At 40.4% G+C, this 16,815-nt stretch overlaps 1 protein-coding gene across 1 annotated transcript in view; it reads right to left on the bottom strand.

Annotated features, from left to right (window-relative positions):
• Positions 1-1,795, bottom strand: part of plxna3 (plexin A3) — a 242,170-nt gene extending 240,375 nt beyond the window's left edge. Inside the window, exon 1 of the mRNA XM_079827990.1 lies at positions 1,608-1,795. The gene's annotated coding sequence lies outside the window, so the exon portion shown is untranslated. The remainder of the gene's footprint in view (positions 1-1,607) is intronic.
• Positions 1,796-16,815: the final 15,020 nt, after the last annotated feature.

Raw genomic sequence — 16,815 nt, 5'->3', positions numbered from 1 at the left:
GAGGATAGCTCTACAGGCAGCGCACACACACACACACACACACACGGACCACAAAACCAGTCATATGTTGCACGGGTATATTTGTGGCAATAGCAAATAATACATTGTATGGGTCAAAATTATCGATTTTTCTTTTATGCCACAAATCATTAGGATATTAAGTAAAGATCATGTTCCATTAAGATATTTTTTATGTTTCCTACCGTAAATATATAAAAAATGCATTATTATTAGTAATATGAATTACTAAGGACTTCATTTGGACAACTTTAAAGGCGATTTTCTCAATATTTTTATTTTTTGGCACCCTCAGATTCCAGATTTTCAAATAGTTGCATCTCGGCCAAATATTGTCCTATCCTAACAATACCACACATCAATGGAAATCTTATTTATTTAGAAAAAAAATCAAAAAATGTACCCTTATGACTGGTTTTGTGGTTCAGGGTTACACACACACACACACACACACACACACACATACATATTCATTATATAAATAAATAATGTATGTATATGTACAATTATATGTACACACACTCTTTATTATTACCTATGATATTCCAACTTTTATTCCATATTGTTTAATGATAAACAGATAATGTACTAAATATATATAATGCATTTTTCCATGCAGATCCTCCATCGTTTCCCCAAAACATATATTCCGATATAGAAATCGGAGATTCGAGATTTTCGGCGATGTGTAAAAACAGCGTTTTGCTCAGCTCCCTCCTCCACATCGCGCCTAACATTCTCCCGCGGAGCTCATACTAATCTCACACCGGGCGAGAGCATCCCTGATCCGGCTGCTGCAGGCAGCCACAGCCCCTCTCCTCTCTACATGGATCAAACTGCCACCAAAGGCTTTGAATGATCAGATTTGGTATAAACCCAACAACTGTATCTACAGAGAGTATCTCAACGCATCATTTACCCATGCAAGGAAATACACGAAATCAATGAGCAAATTAAGCAATACATTTGATTTTAGTTTAGGCTTTAAAACGAGCAACAACATTTGGGTCATTTGCCTAAAGGAAAACAATATTTCAGTCATGTGACTGTTACAGATGTGACAGACAAACAGATTGAGTGCACCTTTTTCCATATATCTATTCAATCTGCATGCCTGCATGAACTAAAACAATGCTGTTTTCTTTAACTGTAAGCCCTGCTTGTGGTGTGTACTGTTTATCTAAAGCAACTTTCCATCTGAAATGTCAATATGCATGTGTTAGATTCATGCACAACCACCAACAGGCAAGACTGGAATAATTGTGCATTGTGTATCGGCTATTAGAAGCAGTGATTTTAATGCATCTCTTAATGCACAGCACAAACGCACGGATATTTTACCTCCTTTTGGCTAAACACTGGTTTTAATGCCCCCTTTGTTCTAGCTGGCTTTATTGACCACATCCATCAGGATCCTTTTCCACAAAGCAGTTTAACCATCTAGTCTCTCATCTACGAGATCGCGTTGTTTTTTGTGGTTGAAAAAAAAGCATGCGTTACATCTCTAGATCATGCATTCGCGATTTCAGTACAATAAAGCCATGCATCAGAATGAATCATTCGCGCGAATGTTTGTGTATCACTCGTACCTGTGTTCAAAGTGCAACAGTTACATCCACAGTTGGGTTTTGTAGAGCCTCTCGGTGCTTATCGCAAGCGGATTCGGAGATATCGCTTTATTTTCCAGTGCGAAACGCCCGTATGAAACCGTAAATGCGCTCAACGCGTCGATGGCATGGTATTCTCCAGTCCGTACCTCAAGAAAGCGTCGCGCTTTACTTTAGAAGCGTGGAGTCGCAGCTATCGCTTTAAAATGGAGCGTACCACTCGGACACTAGGGGTGCGCCTGGACGCGTCTGCGATGCATGTGTGTTTTGAGGGGACTTAGTATAACCCAGTCAGACATTGATTGAGTTGAATACGTTTTCGTTTTAAAACACAGCGGAATATCATCTCATTATTTAAGCAATGCGTAAACCCCTTTACAGTTTTGTTGTCAATCATCCCTGTCATAATGAATGGCATCATCCCGCCCTTCATCTAGGATTCTCTAACAACCCAGATGTTGAGTAGACTGTAAAAACAGACGGATATGTCTGGATTACAACAATTAAGGTCATGATGCTGGGAGATGAGAAATTGGTTGCATCTTTTTGCTAATAAATGCACACTAAACATTTAATCTTCCAGTCAACAAAAGCCACAACAATCACCTAAAAAGGAAGATTCGATTAATTTCTGCTCCCACAAAATCAAATTTGGACTTGCGTGGCTTTTAGTCAATGTTTATTAGTTTTGAGGTAATCTTTATGCTAGTGTTGTCCTAAAAGTTGCGTACTGTTTTCTCTTATGGGAAAATGCTTGAATCCTTTCCATCATCTAACAATACGCCTATTTTTTAAAACTTTTACTCACACCCGTATGAAAACCGTTTCTACTGACTCACAGGTGTCTTCTAAAAGAGTATCTCAACACATTTGCAAAGATACTAGTCTGAGTTCAGAAGTTCAATGGTAAACAATATGAGAATATAAGAGTGTGAAAATGAGTTTTTTAAGAGATGTATCTGAGACAAAGCTGATACCTCAGTGAAGCGTAACGGAGATCTCCAATAAGCCTCCTAAGCCATGAAAAAACAGCTCCTAACCAGGTCAAAAGTGTTCTAGCGTCAGATTTGCTCTTTGATCTTTCACAACTCTTTGAATTTGCCAGTAAAATGTTTCACAGAGGTCACGTGCCAGAGGTCAGATCACATTTACGCTAAGCAAATGCAATCTGGGTGTCTTATGATGTGGTTCAGAGTGTTATTTTTTGACTTATTTGCTCAGGAGAGACTAGCAGGCAGCAGATCTGTCCTTTGCTTATTTGCCTTTAATGAAGTTTGATGTAATCTGCGAGTAAATAGCACCGCAATCCAGTTATTCAAATCATGTGGCCCAGTAAATGGCTGTTTAGGGAAAATGACACTGCACGGTAAACAAACACCAAAATCGCCTGATGTAAACACAGCAAATCTACGAATCCGTGCCTACGGCACTTCAATTGTACGAGCTAATAGTCTTTAGAATGACTTCACTAATATGCGTTTTACAACCTCTGACTCCGGAGGGGAAATTTCCAGTCTTTTTTAGATGGAATGATGGTAAAAATCATTTTCAGATCTCAGATGTGAAGACAAAGTTTAAATCTAATCCTAACCAATGAGTAGAGCGAGTAAAATCCAGTTAGTATCTAAACTACCGAGGTCCCAAAATAACCCGATGGCGGTTGGGTGGGATGGTAACGTTTGACTTCCCTGCATGCTCTCCCCCTCCTTCTCCTCCTGTGATCCAGGCAGTGTTTGTGCTTGGCACGTTCTGCCCAGCCCTGTTCTCTTCCTCTGTAATTGTGAGCATCTGTAATTGAAGCCACTTGAGCCCGTAGTTGTTGGTTCCTCAACCGCATCGGCCTTTTGGAGGATGGTGCTGCTCGGTGCCGCTGTGCACATGCTGCGGCCCAACAAGACGGGTTGGAAAATGCAGGAAAATGGAGAAGTACGTGGGAGGGAACTTCCGGGGCTGATGAAAGAGTGCGGTTTGTCCTTGCAAACATAAACCTCATCAGAGCAAAACACTGTCACTTCCCAAAAAATGGCAATTTCATTCCTAAAGGGCAACATTGCACGGGTGCGCATTTAGATGCCAGGGTCTTCACTACGAAATCAGATTATAAACGAGTTTTTATCTACTAAGATCATAAGTCATGTGATTCAGGTTCCCAAGTTCAATCATGTTGACTTGCATCCGGTTGCATCTGGTTCTGTTTGTCATAGAAAAGTTCACAAAATATGCTTAAAATCAAACTCTGACATATATTAATCACGTGATTCAAGTTTCAAAGTTCAATCATGTTGAGTTGTGACCGGTTTTGATTATAAAAAAAAGAAGTGTTTGTCAAACAAAAGTAAACTCTGAAAAGCAGTAATATCACAATTTTCAAGCTTGAGAACATATCATGCAATCTGTCTATGCTGGCATTAGCCTAACTTGACTTGCAACAGAGGATTTTGAGCCAAAATACAGCCGAGTTTGATTTTGGCCCACTGCTTTTGACATCAACAGCAAAAAAAAAAAGCATTTACCTCTCATTTAAAAGTTAATATTCCTGTTTATACGCATGATCACAGTCATATTTTATTATTTGCATTTAACATTGATTTAGCGCATTTTTACGACCCACTTACTGAACATTCTGAACATCATTTATGCATTTAGCAGATGCTTTTATCCAAAGTGATAAAGCGATCACAACAAATCAATGCATTTATACACTTAAACGCCATCTAACGATGCTGTCTTTAGTTAATGCAACTAGTTAGTAATCTTAAACACGGCTGCTTAGCTCATCCGAAAAATATCATTTGAGTAATAACCTCTCATTTCATGCTACACCATGTGTTATCAGGGGGAATAAAATAACCTTTTCATCAAACGTGATGTCTGCTCCTTTTTATCATGTCATACAGTTCCAGAGTGAATCATGATTTATATCGCGACTCTTGAATTATTTGATTTTGCCAGTAAAACGTTTTGCGGAGGTCATGTGGCGTCTCATCTGAAGGTCGCAGTGGGAGACTACTAAAGCATATTCATGAGATGATGCCACATGTACAGTAGTCTGTTTATGGGCCACATTGAAACTTTATTAACCTTGAGAAGGATTCCTAATGTTTACCACCAATTACCCTGGTCTTTTACATTCTCCTTTTCAAGTGTTAATTTATGTGAGCTATTTTCAGCGCTGAAAAAAAAAAACGTAGACGCCATCATGACTATATTCTTTATTTGTTTACGAAAGTTACCAAGTTGGGCACTACCACTACCAACAATCCCTTTGAAGTACATTAACGGTAAAAAGTTTGGTAAAATTATGATTGAAAGAAGTCTCTTATGCTCAACAAGGCTGCATTTAAAGAAAAATATTCATATTTAACACATTATAAAGTAAAATATCTAACTTCCGGCAGACCGCCTTCTGTATTCAACTTACAAAAAAGCATAACTGGTGCGACAATGACGTCGGACGTAGCGAAAAAAAGCATAACTGGTGCGATGATGATGTCGGACGTAGAGTAAAAAAGCGTAACTGGTGGGACCAAGACGTGGTACGTAGTGTAAAAAAGCATAACTGGCACGACGATGACGTCGGACGTAGTGTAAAAAAGCATAACTGGCACAACGATGACGTCGGATGTAGCGTAAAAAAGCGTAACTGGAGCGACCATGACGTCGGACGTAGCGTAAAAAAGCTTAACTGAAGCAACCAAGACGTCGGACGTGGCGTAAAAAAGCATAACTGGTGCGACGATGACGTCGGACGTAGCGTAAAAAAAGCGTAACTGGCACAACGATGACGTCGGACGTAGCATAAAAAAACGTAACTTACGCGACCATGACGTGGGACGTAGTGGAAAAAAACGTAACTGGCTCGACGATGATGTCAGACGTAGCGGAAAAAACGTAACTAGTGCGACGATGATGTCGGACGTAGCGTAAAAAAGCATAACTGGTGCAATGATGATGTTGGACGTAGCGTATAAAAGCGTAACTGGAGCGACCAAGACATGGGACGTAGCAAAAAAAAGCATAACTGGCGCGACGATGACGTGGGACGTACCGTAAAAAAACGTAACTGGAGCGACAATGACATCGGACGTAGAGTAAAAAAACTTAACTGGTGCGACGATGACATCGGACGTAGCGTAAAAAAAACGTAACTGGCACAACGATGACGTCGGACGTAGCATAAAAAAGCATAACTTGTGCGACTATGACATGGGACGTAGCGGAAAAAAACGTAACTGCCGCGACGATGACGTCGGACGTAGCGGAAAAACGTAACTAGTGCGTCGATGATGTCGGACGTAGCGTAAAAAAGCATAACTGGTGCGATGATGATGTTGGATGTAGCGCATAAAAGCGTAACTGGAGCGACCAAGACATGGGACGTAGCAAAAAAAAGCATAACTGGCGCGACGATGACGTGGGACGTACCGTAAGAAAACGTAACTGGAGCGACAATGACATCGGACGTAGCGGAAAAAAACTTAACTGGTGCGACGATTACGTCGGACGTAGCATAAAAAAGGGTAACTGGAGCGACGATGATGTGGGACGTAGCGTAAAAAAGCGTAACTGGCGTGACCATGACGTCGGACGTAGCGCAAAAAAGCATAACTGGAGCGATGATGTCGTCGGACGTAGCGTAAAAAAGCGTAACGGGCACGACCATGACGTTGGACGTAGCAAAAAAAACATAAATAGTGTGACGATGACGTTGGATGTAGCGTAAAAAAAACGTAACTGGAGTAACCATGACGTCGGACATAGCGTAAAAAAACATAACTGGAGTGACCATGACATCAGACGTAGCGTAAAAAAAAGTAACTGGAGCAATCATGACGTTGGACGTGGCTTAAAAAAGCATAACTATTGCAACGATGACGTCGGACGTAGTGTAAAAAAGCATAACTATTGCAACGATGAAGTCGGACGTAGTGTAAAAAAGCATAACTGTTGCGACGATGACGTCGGACATAGCGTAAAAAAGCATAACTATTGCGAAGATGGCGTCAGACGTAGCGTAAAAAAGCATAACTGTTGCGACGATGACGTCAGACGTAGAGTAAAAAAGCATAACTGGTGCATCGGATGCAGCGTAAAGAATGTGTTATATACCTAGGTTGGCTTGAGGGTGAGTAAATTATGGAATAATCAATGAGTCAAAGTGAGGCTCTGTGACTAGGGCTCTTATTATGAAAAGGACTCTTATTTTGACACTGGACAGTGAACATACATGCCTACTTCTCATAGTAACATCATAACACACATTATCTGTTTTGCGCAAATTTGAACACAGATATGTTTGTCTCACTGATCATGTGTATTGATTAATGATGTTTCTGTCTCCATCATGCCGTTTGTTCCTCAGTTTAATGTTTTATAATTCATGAATTTCATTATGTCGATTTATGTATTGTGTCATGTGTTAAGCAAGACTAGTAATCATGTAAAATGTTTATTGTTTCCATATAACCACTGACATATTATAACATTTTCCCCTTTCCAAACAGATAAAATCCGGTCACAGTAAATGCCACCATTTTGAAGATCGCATTCCCGCCAATAGAAGACACAGTTCACGAGGGGGAGATTGGAGCTTCTTGGTTAAACACTGTTAAACATTAACCATTTATTGAGTATGTTTTGTTCCAACTGTTTAGGTATGTGTGTATTATTATAACAGTTTATCTCTTTGTTACTGTTAAATTACATTTAATACTCTTTCTAAAATGTCTTTTTTACATTTAATTTCTAAATGGTTTAGTCCAAGAAGGAGGGGCTTGAGCTCTTTAAAGATGGCCGCTCTCAGAGTTGTTTGGAAGCTCGTAGAGTGAGTTGGAGTATAGTTGTGTAGCGGAAATCGCTGTGTCAATTTATTGGCATGACCAAAAGTTTGTTTGTATAACTTTTAAACAGTTAATTTCGTATTAGTATTGGGGATTTTCACTGTAAATACCATTTGTACACCATTGGGAAACTTATATTTTTGCACTTCTTGCAATAAATACTCATTTGACTTCACGTCATTTAATTTTTACGCCTCCATCTGCCAGTACATTTAGATCTAAACATCTTTGGGGTCCTTTTGTTGCAGTTGACACAGCTGTCTCTGTTACACAATCCCTACATCCTACATACTATCCCCCCTATGTGCCCTACATAGTATTGAATATTACTAATGTCACATACTTTTTAATATGGATAGAGTGCACATTGAGATGCAGGCAATGTCTTCTGGATTACTAAGGGTACAGGGGAGATTTTTATCAGGGTTGGAGCTAGATTCTGCAGGACACCCTCCGATGTTGACCATCCCTGCATTAGTGCAACAACAGCAGCAGCCCTGACACATGATCTTTAACCTCTTGTACCCCTCACTGCCCCCTGGTGGTTGGAGGAGCACTGTCAATAGCAAACCTGGAGGTTATTTTATAAGCTGTTTAGTAGCAACATGAAAACCATATGAAACACACAGACAGGCTCATGGTAACATACATTTAGACATGGATCACAAAGTTGTAATGCAAGAAAGGCATCTCTTAAATGAATGTTGCGGGTTCAGTTCCATAAACAGCACATGTGGCATAATGCCAATAACCGTAGTCTCAACACACAGGGGTTTTTTAAACCCAAAATTGTACCACAAATTAAACAGACCCAGGCAATCAAGCACTTAAAATCACAAATATTAGGTTCATATATTGATCAAAGCACTTCGGTTATTTCTTGCAAGATGCCTTTAAATCCCATATGTAGCTTCACAAACAAGGTTATCAAGCAATTCCATATTCTTCCTCTGAAATAGCTTTTAATTCTGGCTGAGATCATTTGGATTGGATTAATTGCCATTATTAACTACTTTACAAACAGTACATGTCTTGTACTGCATTTTTTTTAATGGATAGGCCTACCAGGTTTTTATAGTTGACTAAAACTTAAACCATAAAAAACTCATTTTTGTAACTTGAAATAAAATAAAATATAAAAAACTTATTTTATTTCAGCTAGTTAACAAAGCAACATTTTACATTATCATGGTGTAATAAAGTAAAAATAAAACTTAAATAAAATGGACCCACTTTATATTAGGTGGCCTTAACTACTATGTACTAACATTTTACTTTATCATTTGATACAATGCACTTATTGTGTACATACATGTTTTTACATTGTACTTACATTTAAAAAAATACTTGCATGTAATTACATCTGTAATTAATTTCTGTAGTTGCATTTGTAATTACACAGTTGACACTTCCCTTACACCAAACCCTACCCTTAAACTTATCCATCCCACCACACCTGTCCCTAACCCTACCCGTATCCCACCTCAATATCAGTAAAAGTGTTTTGCAATACAATTTGAACACAGTAAGAACATTGTACTTATTTTTTGATGTAAGTACATAGTACTTAAGGCCACCTAATATAAAGTGGGGCCAATAAAATTAATAAAAACTATATAGACATATTTGTTTAAAAAAAAAAAACTAATACAAATGACAAAAACATACAACAAAATAAATAAAACTTTAACTGAAATGAAAATGGAAAATACAAATATAAACTCTTTTGGGACGCCTGCCTTTACATGCACATGAACTTTAATGACATCCCATTCTTAATCCGTAGGGTTTAATATGGAGTTGGCCAACCCTTTGCAGCTGTAACAGCTTCAACTCTTCTGGGAAGGCTTTCCACAAGGTTTAGGAGTGTGTTCATGGGAATTTTTGATCATTCTTCTAGAAGCGCATTTGTGAGGTCAGGAACTGATGTTGGACGAGAAGGCCTGGCTCGTAGTCTCCGCTTTAATTCATCCCAAAGGTGTTCTATCGGGTTGAGATCAGGACAGTCAAGTTCCTCCACACCAAACTCTCTCATCCATGTCTTTAGGGACCTTGCTTTGTGCACTGGTGCGCAGTCATGTTGGAACAGGAAGGGGCCGTCCACAAACTGTTCCCATAAAGTTGGGAGCATGAAATTGTCCAACATGTCTTGGTGAAGCATTAAGAGCTCCTTTCACTGGAATTAAGGGGCCAAGCCCAACCCCTGAAAACAACCCCACACCATAATCCCCCCTCCACCAAACTTTACACTTGGCACAATGCATTACATTTAGTCATTTAGCAGATGCTTTTATCCAAAGCGACTAACAAATGAGAGCAATAGAAGCAACTAGAACGGTCAAGGGCAACAGTATGCAAGAGCTGTAACAAGTCTCAGTTAATCTAGCACAGAACACAGGACAATTTTTGCTAAGTGCTATTGGTCAGGTGCTGCTGGAAAAGATGTGTCTTTAGATGTCTTTTGAAAATGGTTAGAGACTTGGCTGCTCGAATTGAGATAGGCAGGTCATTCCACCAGGTGGTAACTGTCAAGGAAAAGGTCCGTGAGAGTGATTTCATGCTTTTTTGTGATGGCACCACAAGGCGTCGTTCACTAGCAGAATGTAAGCTTCTGGTGGGTGTGTAAGTCTGAACAAGTGAGTTAAGGTATATTGGCGCAGAGCCAATGGTTGTTTTGTAGGCGAGCACCAGTGCCTTGAATTCGATTCGAGCAGCCAGTCAGGCAAGACAGTTCTCCTGGCAACCGCCAAACCCAGACTCGTCCATCGGATTGCCAGACAGAGAAGCGTGATTGGTCACTCCAGAGAACACGTCTCCACTGCTCTAGAGTCCAGTGGTGGTGTGCTTTACCCCACTGCATCCAACGCTTTGCATTGCACTTGGTGATGTAAGGCTTGGATGAGCTGCTCGGCCATGGAAAACCATTCCATGAAGCTCTACACACTGTTCTTGAGCTCATCTGAAGTCCACACGAAGTTTGGGAGTCTGTAGCTATTGAAAGTTGGCGACTTCTGCGCACTGTGCGCCTCAGCATGCGCTGACCCCGCTCTGTGATTTTATGTAGCCAACCACTTTTTGGCTGAGTTTCTGTTGTTCCCAATTGCTTAGAATATTTAGTAGTGAGGAAATTTCACAAACGCTCTTATTGCACAGGTGGCAACCTATCACAGCACCACTCTTGAGTTCACTGAGCTCCTGAGATACCCCTTTTCCACCAAGGCAGTGCTAGAGCTAATTCAGAGCCAGAGCTAGTCCCAGTTCATAGTTGGTTCGACTAAGGAGCCTTCTAAGAACCGGTTTGCTTTTCCACGGGCTGAGAGCCACAACAGAGCCATGTCTTACGTCACTGTATACCTCTCACGTCACTGTATACGTCTCATCTCTCTCAGCAACGCTAGCGAGGCAGCGGCAATGTTGCCAAGTATGTGGTTTTGCCGCGGGCTGTTTTTTCATGTCCGCGGGATGAAGCGACCCCAATTATGTGATATTTAGCCCCGGGAATGCGAATTTTAGTGCCAAAAACACATTTTACCCCCAAATGTGATTTTTACTGGGGAATCCCCCCCTGGAACGCGATTGGGCTTGTTTTGAGTAGCAATTGGGCGGGTTTGTTGTGAAAACCTGGCAACCCTGGGCAGCGGGAAACACAAACACACCAGGCTTGTTCGAGATGCATCGTCACTGCGCAGACCGATCCACGTATGATATGAAAAAACGCATGAGTGACTCAAAAGCATAAGGAGTCGTATGCTCTCGCTGGACTGGTTGTCATACGGCGGTCGGTCTCTGCACAGCACGGCTGCGAACAAGCCATCCATCAACAATGCAAACGTTGCGTTACTATTGATTCACATGGCTTTACGATCCTACATCGGCATCAAAACACAACGCAAACACAGCGAATCCAACGCATTCATGTAGTTCGCCGTAATTTGTATAGACGGAGATTACAAACGAACAGCAGCTGTTAGCTCCATTAGCTGCTATTTCAAAAATGGCGGATCTCAAGTTTGTGTTGGCCTTGTTGACCCCGCCCCCAGCGCCTGACGTAATCGGTTCTTACTTCTAGCCCTGTTCTAGCCCAGCAATGTTTTGGTGCTACTTAAGAACCACTTTTCCTGGCTCGGAGCTGGGGCTTTGGGTGTGGAAACACAAAGAACCGATTTGAAACTAGGCTCTGGCTCCGATCTAGCTCTGGCTCTGCTTTGGTGGAAAAGGGGTAAGAGTGACCCATTCTTTCAAAAAATTTTGCAGAAGTGTCTGCATGCCTAGTGCTTGATTTTATACACCTGTGGCCATGGAAGTGAATCTTCTCGTCCGAGCTTCAGTGCCTGACCCCAGCCCTTCTAGAAGAATGGTCAAAAATTCCCATGAACACACTCCTATACCTTGTGGAAAGCCTTCCCAGAAGAGTTGAAGCTGTTACAGCTGCAAAGGGTGGGCCGACTCCATTTTAAACCCTACGGATTAAGAATGGGATGGCATTAAAGTTCATGTACATGTAAAGGCAGGCTTCCCAAAACATTTAACAAATAGTGTTGTATTATATATACCCTGGCTTGAAAATAAATAAAATATGTCAGATTACTGGAATAAAAAAGTTTGCAAAGGCCAAATCATGGAAGTCAAGATAACAGGATTTCTACTCTGTATATATACAGTCTAACTGCTATAATACTACACGTTTATTCCATTTTTAGATGTTTATTTTTGGTTTAAATTCAGATTTGATGTTTAAACATCATCCCTTTCTACTTTCATTATACTGTCTCTCTTTAAAAGATACTGTTGTTTAAGTGCTTTCCACATTACCACTTAAGCCGACAAACTAAATTGCTGGGGGAAAAAAGCACAAAACTCTGCAGCAGAAAGTTTTGCAGGAGCTCATAAAGCAAGTGTAAATGGCATGAAATTTTTGGAACACACACCCGGGCGCAGCGAACCCCCAAGTGAAAATTGATGCCTACATCCTTGTAATTTGCAGAAGTCACCATAAAAAGCGAGCAGCATGCATGACAATAGCTCTCTCTCATTTTACTGCTGGGCACTCTGGCCCCCTGACAGGGCCTGCTTTTTCACCCCAAACCGCTCTGTTCAGCTTCTCGCCCCTCTCTTACACTGCACATCTGGCCCCTATAAGCCACTGCAGCTGTTAGTCAAATTATGTGTGCACTTTGGAGGGTCCGAACCACAGAAGGCACCCCTCCCCGAGAGGCTGGGAAGGAACCAGCTCGATTCTGATCAGGGATCTTATTAAAGCACCAGCAGTAGTCCTTCATTTGCCCCTGTCGCTGTAAAGCATTTTATTTCACTCTTTTCATCTACCGCCGCACACTCACTTGAAAGTTATTTCCTTGTGCCATATGTGTAAACAGAAGACAGCCAGCCAGCCACAGATAATTAAAGTGAGACCTTTACAGTGGAAATTAGATTTTTACTTTAACTTAAATGGATAGTTCGACCTAAAATGAAAATGAATGTACTCACCCTGGTGTTGTTCTAATGCTGTAAGCCCTTCTTTCTTTCCTTCACCTAAAGGGGAATGGTAGTGAATAGCGACCAGCATGAATTTTTTTTTTTTAAAGATGCAAAGTCTGCGTTTACACTGCAAGTCTGCAAGTTAATGCACGGATCTGATCTTTTGTCCTCATCCGATTTTTGGGCCGCCTGTTTACATGCACTTTTAGGCCACATTTACACTGCATGTCTTGATGCCCAAATTTGATTTGTTGACTATATCCAATTTTTTGGAAGACCAGATTACATATTTTTTAAAAAGCGACCCAGTGATATCTGTGTTTACACTGTACACTTGGCGAAACAACCCAAAGTGGACGTATTGACCCAGAAAAGCTTAGGCCGAAAAGGAAGTTAAAATGGACACAGGCGAAAAGATAATACAAGCTTTTGCTTTCTACAAGCAAAAAGCTTTGGGTTGAGCCTTCATCCTCCATTGCGGCATTGAAACAAGTCATGTGATCGCGGTTGGTGTTCACCTGAGTTGACGTCATTCGCCACCTTCACTTTTCCACTGACGTGACGTACGACTCGCATTGACAGGGGAACATGCTTTCGTGGCAGATGCAAATGCACGTATCCGATTCATATCAGATTTGAATGAGGCCTGAAACCAATCTGTCACATCCGATCTGTGCCACATGGGAGGAAAAAATAGGAATTGAGTCGCTTGAACCGTGTAATGTAAATGTGGCCTTAGACACAAGAGGTATCCGATATCTGTTTACATGAATTCCCGCCTAAAATGATTGCCGGTGATCGTTTTAGGCTACTATGCACATTGGCATGGTAGACCCTCTGGTTTTGAATGGCCTTGGTATTAAAATTATTTACATAATTCATGTCAGGTGGCTATGATTATTTGCCAGCATGGACAAAATAACAGCCATCATGGATGTATTTTCTCAATAAAAATGCTGCGAGTGATACAGGCACATCTGCTTCGTAATACAACATTAAAAAGTAAATATCTTTGTGGGCAAACTTGTCGCCCTCACTTTGTTGTGGCTTGGAATTCAAAGGGGAATCGGATATACTTGTTTAGATGTAGGTCGGATGTCAAGATATTGGATATGTCTGATTTAAAGTAACACTTTTTTGGAAAATCATTTTCCAACTCCCCTAGAGTTAAACAGTTGAGTTTTACTGTTTTTGAATCCATTCAAGTTCCTTGATTATTACGCAGGAATGAGAGTATAGTTCCTAGACTTATCGGTCTAGAAAATTGCAACGTTTCATTTTCCGTCGGTCTTAGTACACAGTGTAACTACAGAAGTCCGTAAGCCAGCAGTCATATCACCCTGTAGCCCAATACTGGTTTCCCACTGAAGCTAAGCAGGGCTGAGCCTGGTTAGTACCTAGCCTGGATGCCAGCCGAATTTAGCCCCGCCCACAAAATGTTTTGCTCGGGCAATTCGGTCTGGACTCGCTCCATAGAGGAGGAATTATGCCCGAACAGAAACTGTTCGGACCAATGAAATTGTCAGGGCGGGCTTTAGACGATGATGGACAGATGATCAACAGTAACGTAATCATCCACGTCATCGAAGGCTCTTGGGTTGAATTTGCTCTTATCCTAAACGGAGAACTTGTTCGTATATGCGTTCACCTTTACTATTTCTCTCAGAAACGATGATCGTGTTGGTAAGTACTCTGTGTATCCTTAAATTATTTTATTACTGCCAAAGATCGTTTACACTCATGTTTTTCTTGTAACGTTACTTAATCATGCCTGCGTGCAGACAGGGTTTCCAAGTGTTTTTGCAATGTCGCGCACAATTGCTACTCAAAATGTTTGGTTGGCAAAATATGTTATTTTGGCAAGGTTGCCTGCTAAAATTCGCATTCCTGGGTTTATATAATCACATAATTGGGGTCGCTTCAACCCGCGGACATGGAGCAAAACACGGTAACAGTGCAGTTGAGTTCTGTTGACATTTGACAACTAACGTTATGCGTCGCTCCGTTGCTCTGATTGGTTGTGGGTCTATCCAATTGAGGTCTTTCCTGGCTCGGTTGAAACACGCCCCATAATCAAAGCTCAATGGAGCGGTACCAGACTCAAATTCTGACTAGAATTGAGTATGGCCACGCCAGGCTAGTTAGTACCTGGATGGGAGACCAACTGGGAAAACTAGGTTGCTGCTGGTAGAGGTGTTAGTGAGGTTCACCCTGTGGTCTGTGTGGGTCTTAACACCCCAGTATAGTAATGGGGACACGATACTGTGACAAGCACCGTCCTTCGGATGAGACGTTAAACTGAGGTCCTGACTCTCTGTGGTCATTAAAAATCCCAGGATGTCCTTCGATAAAGAGTAGGGGTGTAACCCCGGCATCATGGCCAAATTTGCCCATTGGCCCCTGTCCATCATGGCCTCCTATTCATCCCCATATATATATATATATATATATATATATATATATATATATATATATATATATATATATATATATATATATATACATATATATATATATATATATATACATATATATATATATATATATATATATATATATATATATATATACATATATATATATATATATATATATATATATATATATATACATATATATATATATATATATATATATATATATATATATATATACATATATATATATATATATACATACATATATATATATATATACATATATATATATATATATACATATATATATATATATATACATATATATATATATATATATATATATATATATATATATATATATATATATATATATATATATATATATATATATATATATATATACGATTGGCTTCATCTCTGTCTCCTCTCCACCAATAAGCTGGTGTGTGGTGGGCGTTCTGGCGCAATATGGCTGCCGTCGCATCATCCAGGTGGTGCTGTACATTGGTGGTGGTTGAGGAGATTCCCCTCTTCTATATGTAAAGCGCTTTGAGTTCCTAGAAAAGCGCTACATAAATGTTACCCAATTATTATTATTATTAGAAGAGTCAAGTTTTAAATAGGAAAAATATCTAAACTCTTTGGTCATGTTTGAGCGAGATGCTAACGGTCTAATCAGATTCAATGATCTATGCTAAGCTATGCTAAAAGTGCTACCGCCAGACCCGGAGATCGGCTGAATGGATTCAAAAATGGTAAAACTCAACAGTTTAACTCTAGGGGAGTTCCTTTAAAACCCCATTTGGAAGTGGGAAACACATCGGATCTTGTGCACAACTTTGTGTTTACACGTGTGTAACAAATTCCGATCAGTGTCGGATGTGAATAAAATGACGGATTTGTGCCAGTGCAAACGCAGTCAGAATGATCCCATGAGACGTGACCTGCACACTAGTTTTGATAAATCAAGATTAATAAATACGCCACATGAAATACGAATAAATATCCCCAAAAAGTATCCGTGCTTTTATTGCCTGATGACAATCAGAATGACAGTTGACAAATGTGAAAGGGATCATTTCTTACTTCGAGGAACACAACCGATATGCTCACCTCAGAGAAGAGGATTGTATGTTTTTGTTATTCTTGATTTCTCACAACTTGAGTGCTTTTTCTGGGTGAGTCGGACTCTCATGAACGCGCAGTCGAGCACCGAAGACCAACGGCCAAGCTCAGGATTTTTGTTAAATAATATATTACATTTTGGTTTGTTTTTCACCAAACCCTACTGTACACGTCACATGTCGCCTTACTGTAAAACGTTGGCGTCTTTGATGCTGGTCGCTAGTCACTGCCATTATATGGATGAGCACGAGCGGGACTTTTTAAATTCCCCTTTTGTGGTCCATAAAAGAAAGAAGGGCACACACATTATAAAAACACCAGGGTGAG

Source organism: Gobio gobio (genome assembly GCF_949357685.1).
Source record: "Gobio gobio genome assembly, chromosome: 10".
NCBI classification, from domain to species: domain Eukaryota; kingdom Metazoa; phylum Chordata; class Actinopteri; order Cypriniformes; family Gobionidae; genus Gobio; species Gobio gobio.
The sequence above is the reverse complement of the archived record's forward strand: the minus strand, read 5'-3'. Positions and strand labels throughout refer to the sequence as shown.